Source organism: Triticum urartu, chromosome 3A (genome assembly GCF_056163025.1).
Source record: "Triticum urartu cultivar PI428250 chromosome 3A, HENAU_Tu73, whole genome shotgun sequence".
Classification (NCBI taxonomy): Eukaryota; Viridiplantae; Streptophyta; class Magnoliopsida; order Poales; family Poaceae; genus Triticum; species Triticum urartu.
In genome coordinates this window covers 467,121,622-467,129,292 of record NC_141875.1, presented here as the reverse complement: position 1 = coordinate 467,129,292, position 7,671 = coordinate 467,121,622, and the positions used below count along the sequence as shown (strand labels likewise).

The 7,671-nt window shown below is 56.5% G+C and overlaps 1 pseudogene; it reads right to left on the bottom strand.

The window, feature by feature from the left end:
- Nucleotides 1–5,534: 5,534 nt before the first annotated feature.
- On the bottom strand, nucleotides 5,535–6,968 carry LOC147980110 (uncharacterized; annotated as a pseudogene).
- Nucleotides 6,969–7,671: the final 703 nt, after the last annotated feature.

Here is a 7,671-nt window from a genome sequence, read left to right as displayed (position 1 = left end):
TGTTAATGCACGCATGCTGAATTACATCAGTCACCATATTTCATCATGCATTTCAAATTCTTCATATTATATGTTAAATGCGTGTATGTATTACAAGATATAGGGGGAGATCTCCATGATTCTACTCTCCAAGTGTGCAGTGCTTCAAAAGCTAATTCCTCACTATGCACATCTTCAGGGGGAGTTCTTCTATATCTTGCAATCAAATTCCTCAATATCAGTATTTACACATCATATGTTTATCGCCGTTGAAAACTTAACCTGTATTGTCATCAATCACCAAAAGGGGGAGATTGTAAGTGCATCTAGTGCCCCTTAGTGATTTTGGTGTATTGAATACTTATAGGTTAAGGGACTGATGCGTTTGTGAGTGTACACAGGTCTATAAGTCTATGAGGAGTTTGATATTTACAAAGAAAGTAGACCCTAAAAATGAAGTTCTTCAGCTGAAGACTTTGGATTTCTGAAGACATTGAAAGTGAAGAAATTGGTGTGATCCTAAAGACTTGGTAGTCATTCGAGGAACATGAAGTGTGAAGACTTATGTTTTCGTAGTTTCATTTTCTCTTTCTTGAGTCATAGGAAACACCATACTGTTAAAGGGGGTCGAGGAAATATTAAGGAAAAATTTCCAAGTGATGCTCAACTCAAAATCCTACACCTACCAATCCCTTCGACTGAAGCCAATGGAAATCTCATGCAGTTTAGTCAATTTCTTCAGTGATAGAGATGAAGTTCTTCTGGTCTCTAAGGAATTTGTTCTGATTGAGGAGTTAGCAGTTCGCCAGTGCAGATTGCCTACAGGAGAGGAACATGATAGCCCTAAGGAATTTGTTAGTCAAATTTCCGACCGTTGCTGTGCTACGCGCCAGCTGTCCCAAAATATCCTTCCACCTAACGGTCATATCATTGAAGGGCATTTATGTCTTATCATGTCGGGCTGCTCCCTAGGCTATAAATAGCCGCACCCTATAACCACTAGCTGGTTGGCTGCTCTGAGAGAAACTGATACTTGTCATTTGAGAGCATCCCATCCTCTGAGGACTTTGAGCGAAAATCATCAAGTGAGGAAAAACCAAACCCAAACACCTACAAACCCAAAGTGATTGAGCATCACTGAAGAGATTGATCCTGCGTGGATCCGACGCTTGTTACCTTTGAAGCCTGTGCATCTTCTAGACGGTTAGGCGTCATGGTCTAGAGCATCCAAGAGGAAATTATGGATCGCCGAGTGACTGAGTCTATGAAGTTTGGGAGTCACCTGAAGACTTACCACGAGTGATTGGGCGAGGTCTGTGTGACCTTAGCTCAAGGGGAATACGGTGAGGACTGAGTGTTCTGGACTGCGTGTTCAGGACTGTGTCTCCTAAGGTTTGAATACCAAGCCGCCCTAACTAGACGTACAACTGTCACAACAGTTGGAACTGGTGTACCAAATCATTGTCTTCATCGAACTAACTGGTTCCATTTCCTCAACCCTTCCATTTCCTAAGTTCTGTGTTGTGTGCTTGTTCATATATGTTTGAAGACTTTGACTGAAGACTTTCTCTATTTCCTCAGTTCAATTTCTTCAGTCTGTTTGTCTTCATTCTGTATCCCGTGTTTACGCTTTCTGTACTCTGTGCTTGTTTTCATTTCATCATGAAGACCATGCTTATGTTTTGTTATGCTTACTTCTAAGTACTTATTCCGCTGCAAGTAGTTCTTCGCTCATGAATTGCCTCACCCCAAAATTCCTCAATGAAGAATTCATAAACATCGCCTATTCAACCCCCCTCTAGTCGACTTAACCCACTTTCATGGTGGATTGCCTCTTGGGCTGAGGATGAACAGTTACAAGGGAAGAACAACTTTCTGAGGAGAGGTGCTCCTGTGCTTGGTGAGTTTGTGTGGATGAGGATGATCTGAATGGCCTCGGATCAGTTTGTTCTCCCTCCTACTGTGGTGGCTAGCCCTATTTAAAGAGGCAATGGTCCTCTTCCCAAATGCTGGCGGGAAGGGATGCCACAACGGACAAGTTTTAAGGGAGACAACTAGTACAACTTATCCTGACTAAAGGTGGTCTTCGCCTGCCAAAGGCTCCAGTGGTGACGTCGTCCTGGGCTCCACGGTGACCTCCATCCTGCCGTCCTGCTGGTCTTGGTCTCATTGCACCGATATGGAAACCTTTGTGTGATGCCTCGGGACTCCTCGCCTGCGCTTGCCTCTTTAGCACGAAAGAGGAAACGAGGACACCGTGCGCGCTGGTGCCTGCCTGGCCCCGGTCGTCATGGCTTGCATCACAGGAACCTCGCGAGGTGCCCCTTGCCTTGATATCTTCGCCCCTCGCGAGCCATCCTGGTGAGGCCGCCCCCAAGGAGGTCTTGCATTATCTGCCTCGCGAGGCTCGACCGCTCGCGAGGGTCTTAAGTGTTTGCTGGTGAAGATGGGCCATACGGGGCCGCTGGCGGAGCCACGCCGTGGGCCACAGGCAGGCAAGTCTGGGGACCCCTGTTCCGAGGACGTCGACAGTAGCCCCCGGGCCCAAGGCACACTCGAACTTGGCTTCGAGGCGAAGCCAAGGGGCAAGTGCGGAGCGCCGCGGGGCCCAACAGCCTGCGGCCTCGGTTGACGCGTGGCGATTGATGGGACGTGGGCGTCTCCGCTTCCCCATACTGCCTTGGCAACTACCTGACTTGACAAGTCACTGCTGCATGCAGAGTAAAATCATCATTACCTGTGATCGCGGGGATCGCCGGTTGGCCTTCTCTCACTATAAATGAGGAAGGGGCAGAGCCCCCGTCGCTCATCCCTTCCTGCTCCACTCGCTTCTTCTCCCTTGCTTCATCGCTAGTAGCGACACTCATGGCGCCGATATGGAGGTTCTCGGCCACAGAGAAGGGGAAAAAACCCGTGACGAGCCCGGGCCACTTCCGCCGAAGAAGAGGCTGGCCCACCGCCGTGACATAGTCGTGAGGCCGGAGGTGTCGAGGCCTTGGTGCGAGCCGCCACCTCCTGGGTATCCGCTGACTCTGTACGCCCAAGCCGAGGGCTCCAAAGGGAGAGGCGGCCAGCGGCGCCGCCCACGCCGTGGCCGTGGTCGCCGCGTCGTGGTGACTCACACCGTCGCCCCAGGAGCCCACGCCACGGACTCCTCGCGCGAACTCGTGATGTGGGCGGCGATGCCTCCGCGCACTTGGATTCGCTTTCCGCAGTTCTTCTCCGCCGAGATTCCGCCGAGGGCCCCCCTCGAGCTTTGGCTACAGCACGCCGACTACGACGCCCCGACGACTAGACCGAAGGTTGAAGCCGTCTCCCCAGGCAAGATCTTCATGACCCGTGGCTGGGGCGAGGTTGCTTGAGTCTGTCGTGCGGAAGGCGCCCTCGCCATCCATTTTGAGTACGACGGCGCCTCCACGATGCTCTTCAAAGTCTTCGAAGAGGAAGGCCGCCGCCTGGAGTGCTGTCCAGGAGGGGGTCGTCGGGACGGTGCAGCAGCCAATGCTGAGCCTGCCGCTGGCTTCGCTAACAACTCCTCCAGCAGTAGAGGCGACTCCTGGTGGTCCAGCGATTCTCCCGAGCCCGGCGAGACTCCAGAGATAAGCGATGACAGCTACGTCCCACCGAGTTCCCACCGTGCCCGGAGTGCGGCCGCAGCGTCCGGCCGCCGCCGCTGATCTAGATGAGGTTGGCGCCTGACCTCTTGTGTCCCACTGTTGATGATGGCGTCGGCGATGTTTGGCACGTGTAGACAGGGCCCCTAGAAACTCCCTTCATTTGTTCCCTACGGGGAATCGAGATGGACCCCATAGGGCGTGTAAAGGTTATGTAATACCTTTTGTTGATATCGTCCCTATTATGAAGATTTATGAATGCATGTCCTGCTTCGGCTCGGTCTCCCCTTTCCAACTTCATGGTAGCTTGGTGCTCTACGCCAACAGGTCCCGGTCCCCAGGCAGGCTGCAGACGTCGCTGGTATGCCAGGTCGTGATGACGTGGTCAAGGCCAGGAGGTGAGCGGCCCGAGGTCTAGTAAGAGCTCCCGAGGCGCGATGCTCAAGAGGTCCCCTTTAGCGTGCAAGCAGCTACCTAAAGGTGGGAAAGGGAGGTGACATTGCCGCAGCAGGGCTGCGAGAGGTGGGAATCTTATGCCGTAGCGCTCGGCCGACCTAGATGCAAAACTTATCTTGGCAGTCCAGAGTTGATTCCTTGCGCAGCGCCAGGCTTGCGCGTCGACGACTATAACGTAGCCAGGTTAGGCCCGCGCAATCCTCCCCCTCTTCTCCACGCTCTTCTATGTGCTCTACATCCTCAGGTCCCGGCCATTGAGCGAGCTCAGCCGCCGCTGGTATGCCAGGTCACGGTGCCGTGGTCAAGCCCAGGGGGTGAGGGCTGGAGAGCCAGTAAGAGCTCCTGAGTCGCGATGCTCAGGAGCCCCCCTTTTAACGCACAAGCGAATTGCATGGGAGAAGAGGGAGCCCGCGGTACCACCTGCTGTTGTCCTCAGGAGGTTCCTGCAGGTTAGCGCGAGGAGGGACACAAATTGCCACTACGATTGCCGGTCTGCCATTGGTCGCCCCGCAAGAAGATGAAGGCACTGAGGGTCTGGTGAGGTGACGTGCGTGGGTGTGCCGCGAGCCAAAGCTCGACCGCTCAAATTTGTCAGTGTTGCAAGGATGGACCCGAGCACAAGCGCCGTGCCAGCATGGGCAGCCCCCGTTGCGGGATGAGCGAGGGGCTGATCAGCAACGCGGGCGGCCGCGGCGAGTGACAATCAAGCAATGGATGACTATAAATAAATCATGCATGGGAACCAGCTAGCTTAGATAGATGCGAGAACGATACATGCCACTGGGACGGACCCGAGCGTCCTGGAGATGATGTAGCCCGAGGGGCGCCCCCAGTAAGGTAAGCTAAAAAATGCGTAAGGATACACGCCGCAGGGACAGGCCCATGCGACCTGGGAATAGTGCAGCCCGAGGGGCGCTCCCAGCTAAATGAACTTGGAAAATGTCACCTGGTTTTGTTGTCGAAGGAGCATTGGGGTAGCTGAAGGCGTGCGCTGAAGAAGTCGCTCCTCACGAGCCGCCAAGACGCTGAGGTTTGGGAGGCTCTGGGGCTCACGTGGCTCCCTGAGGACCGTGTCCATCTCCGCTAGGACCGCGTGATGCATGGCCTCCTGGGTTGCCAGGATGCTCTATAGGTTGCGCTGGAAGGCGGCTGCCACGCTCGGCAGGCCAAACAACATGCGAACGTAGCTCTAAGGTGGACCCTCACACCGGCCAGCGCGCGAAGGCCAAAAACGCTCCTGAGATGCAGCCCTGTTGTGCCCTGGGATGTCGATGCAGACACGCAGCTCGCCACCCTCACCTGGATGGGGAGCTGCACCAGGTGGGTGGCGGTCGCCACATATTGCCCTTGCTTCCTGAAGCTCCTGGGTGGCCTTGACGATGAGCTCCTGAGCGCCAGGCGCTCCTCGTCCGGTGCCCTCCTGAGGGAAATGTGCCGTGAAGCACGCCTCCACGTGGTGCCCAAGCGCCTCCCTCATGATGTCGGCTAGGCCTGAGGCCCTCCAGAAGAGAGCCCCCGAGCCCTGCCCGAGGAGGGCACCGGGCGCGCCTTCCTATGCGAGCGAGTGAGGCGTCCCAGGCGCAGGCGCCGATCCTGATGTGGCACCGCTAGAGGCGCCGCTCCCCTGAGGCCCTGTGCGGAGTAGTTGCTTCTTCTTCTTGGGGATGGCCTCAGGAGGGTACTGCATGCCCTCGCTGTCAAGGTCTTCGATTGCTATGGCTTGGAAGGCACGCTCAAGGGAGCACACCACATCTCTTTCTTCGCAGGGGACTTTGATGATTCCGCCACTTCCTGGCATCTTGAGGACGTTGTAGCCATGCTGGGTCACTGCCATGAATTTGGCTAATGCTGGGTACCCAAGGATGGCATTGTACGGCAGACGGATGTGGGCGACATCGAAGTCGATGAGCTCGGTGTGGTAGTTGTCGCGCTGACCGAAGGTGACAGGGAGATGAACTTGCCCTATCGGGGTGGTGGAGCCGTCGGTCACACCTTATAAGGGCTTAGTAGGCTGCAACTGATCATAGGGTACTTGAAGGCTGTCGAACATCTCGACGGACAGGACACTGAGCCCCGCACCGCCGTCGATGACGGTCTTGGTGACTTGGACATTGTTGATGACAGGTGAGCAGAGCACCGGGAGGACGCTGACGGTCGCCGCGCATTTGAGCTGGTCCATCGAGCTGAAGGTGATGGCATACTTGGACCACCTGAGTGGGCGGGTGGCCTCGAGCCTGGGGAGGGCTGCATTCACCTCGTGAGAGAACTGCTTGAAGATGCGCTGGGAAGCCGGAGCCTGAGCACCACCCAAGATGCAAGCGATGGCGCGCGACTCCTGGAAGCCCCCGCCCCCTCGTCCTGATGGTGGTCGTCGTTCCTTCTTGGTGGTGGCGGCAGTGGAGGGAGGCTAGGATTGCCCTGAGGGCAGTCCTCGCGAGGCTGGTCGCGCCAGGCGCCCTCACGAGGCCGCTCCTGCGAGTGGTCCTCATGAGGCCGGTCGCGCCACTCCTGGCGGGGGCCGCAATCGTCCCAGCGTCCTCCACCTCGTCCTCCTCCTCCTCGGCCGTAGCCCCGGTGGTTGCACACGGGGCGTCGACGGAAGCGTCCATCTTGGATGGCCCTGAGTTCTTGACAATCGTTGGTGTTGTGGCTGTGCATGTTGTGGAAGGCGCACAACGGACGGCTGCCCCTGGATGACTCGGGGTGGTCCCGACCATGCTTCATGTCCGGCTCTGCCGCAAGTACAGCTACTCCCTTGCGTTTCACGTCCTTGACCTTGGCCTTCTTTTCCTCTGGGTCGACATCAGGGAGCTCGAGGAGGGAAAGACACCCCTCCTCAGCTCTTGCACACTTGGTTGCTATGTTGAACAGCTCCAGAGTCCTGCATAGCTCCTCGTGGATGGAGAGCTCCTCCTTCATCTTGACGTTGCGGACGCCATCGGAAATGCTGAGATAATGGCTTCGTCCGTCACCTTGGGGATCTTGAGGCGGATGCCGTTGAAGCGCTGGATGTACTTCTTCAGGGTCTCTCCTAGCTGTTGCTTCATGTGGCGCAGGTCACCCGCGGTCGGAGGGCGGTCGCGAGTGCTCTGGAAGTTGGCGATGAAGCGGTTGCGCATCTCACTCCAGGAGGAGATCGATCCCTCAGGCAGGTTCAGGAGCCATGAGCGGGCGCCATCCTTGAGAGCCATGGGAAACCAGTTTGCCATGACCTTTTCATCACCGTTGGCCATCTCGATGCTCAGTTCCTAGAGCTGGGGGAACTCCACGGGCTCTAGGGTGCCGTCGTAGCACGGAGGAAGATCCGGCTAGAACTTTCCTGGCCAAACGATGGTGCGCAGCTCGGGAGCAAAGGCGCGGCAGCCTGCGGTGGCCACCGGGGCCCTCGGCGGGGGCGGAGCCAGCCCTTGATGTTCGCGCACCGCCGCCGTAGGCGGCACGCGATCTTCTCGTGGTGGCGCCGGGAGAGCTAGAGAGTTTTCTTGCTGCCAGGGAACCTCTTGGCAGCTTCCTTCTTCATGCACGGGCACATGGCGTGGCGGATCACGCCGTGGGACCACGCGTCTTGGGGCGAGGACATTGTCTAGACGCGGAGGGGGCGGTGGCGCTCCGTGAGCTGCGC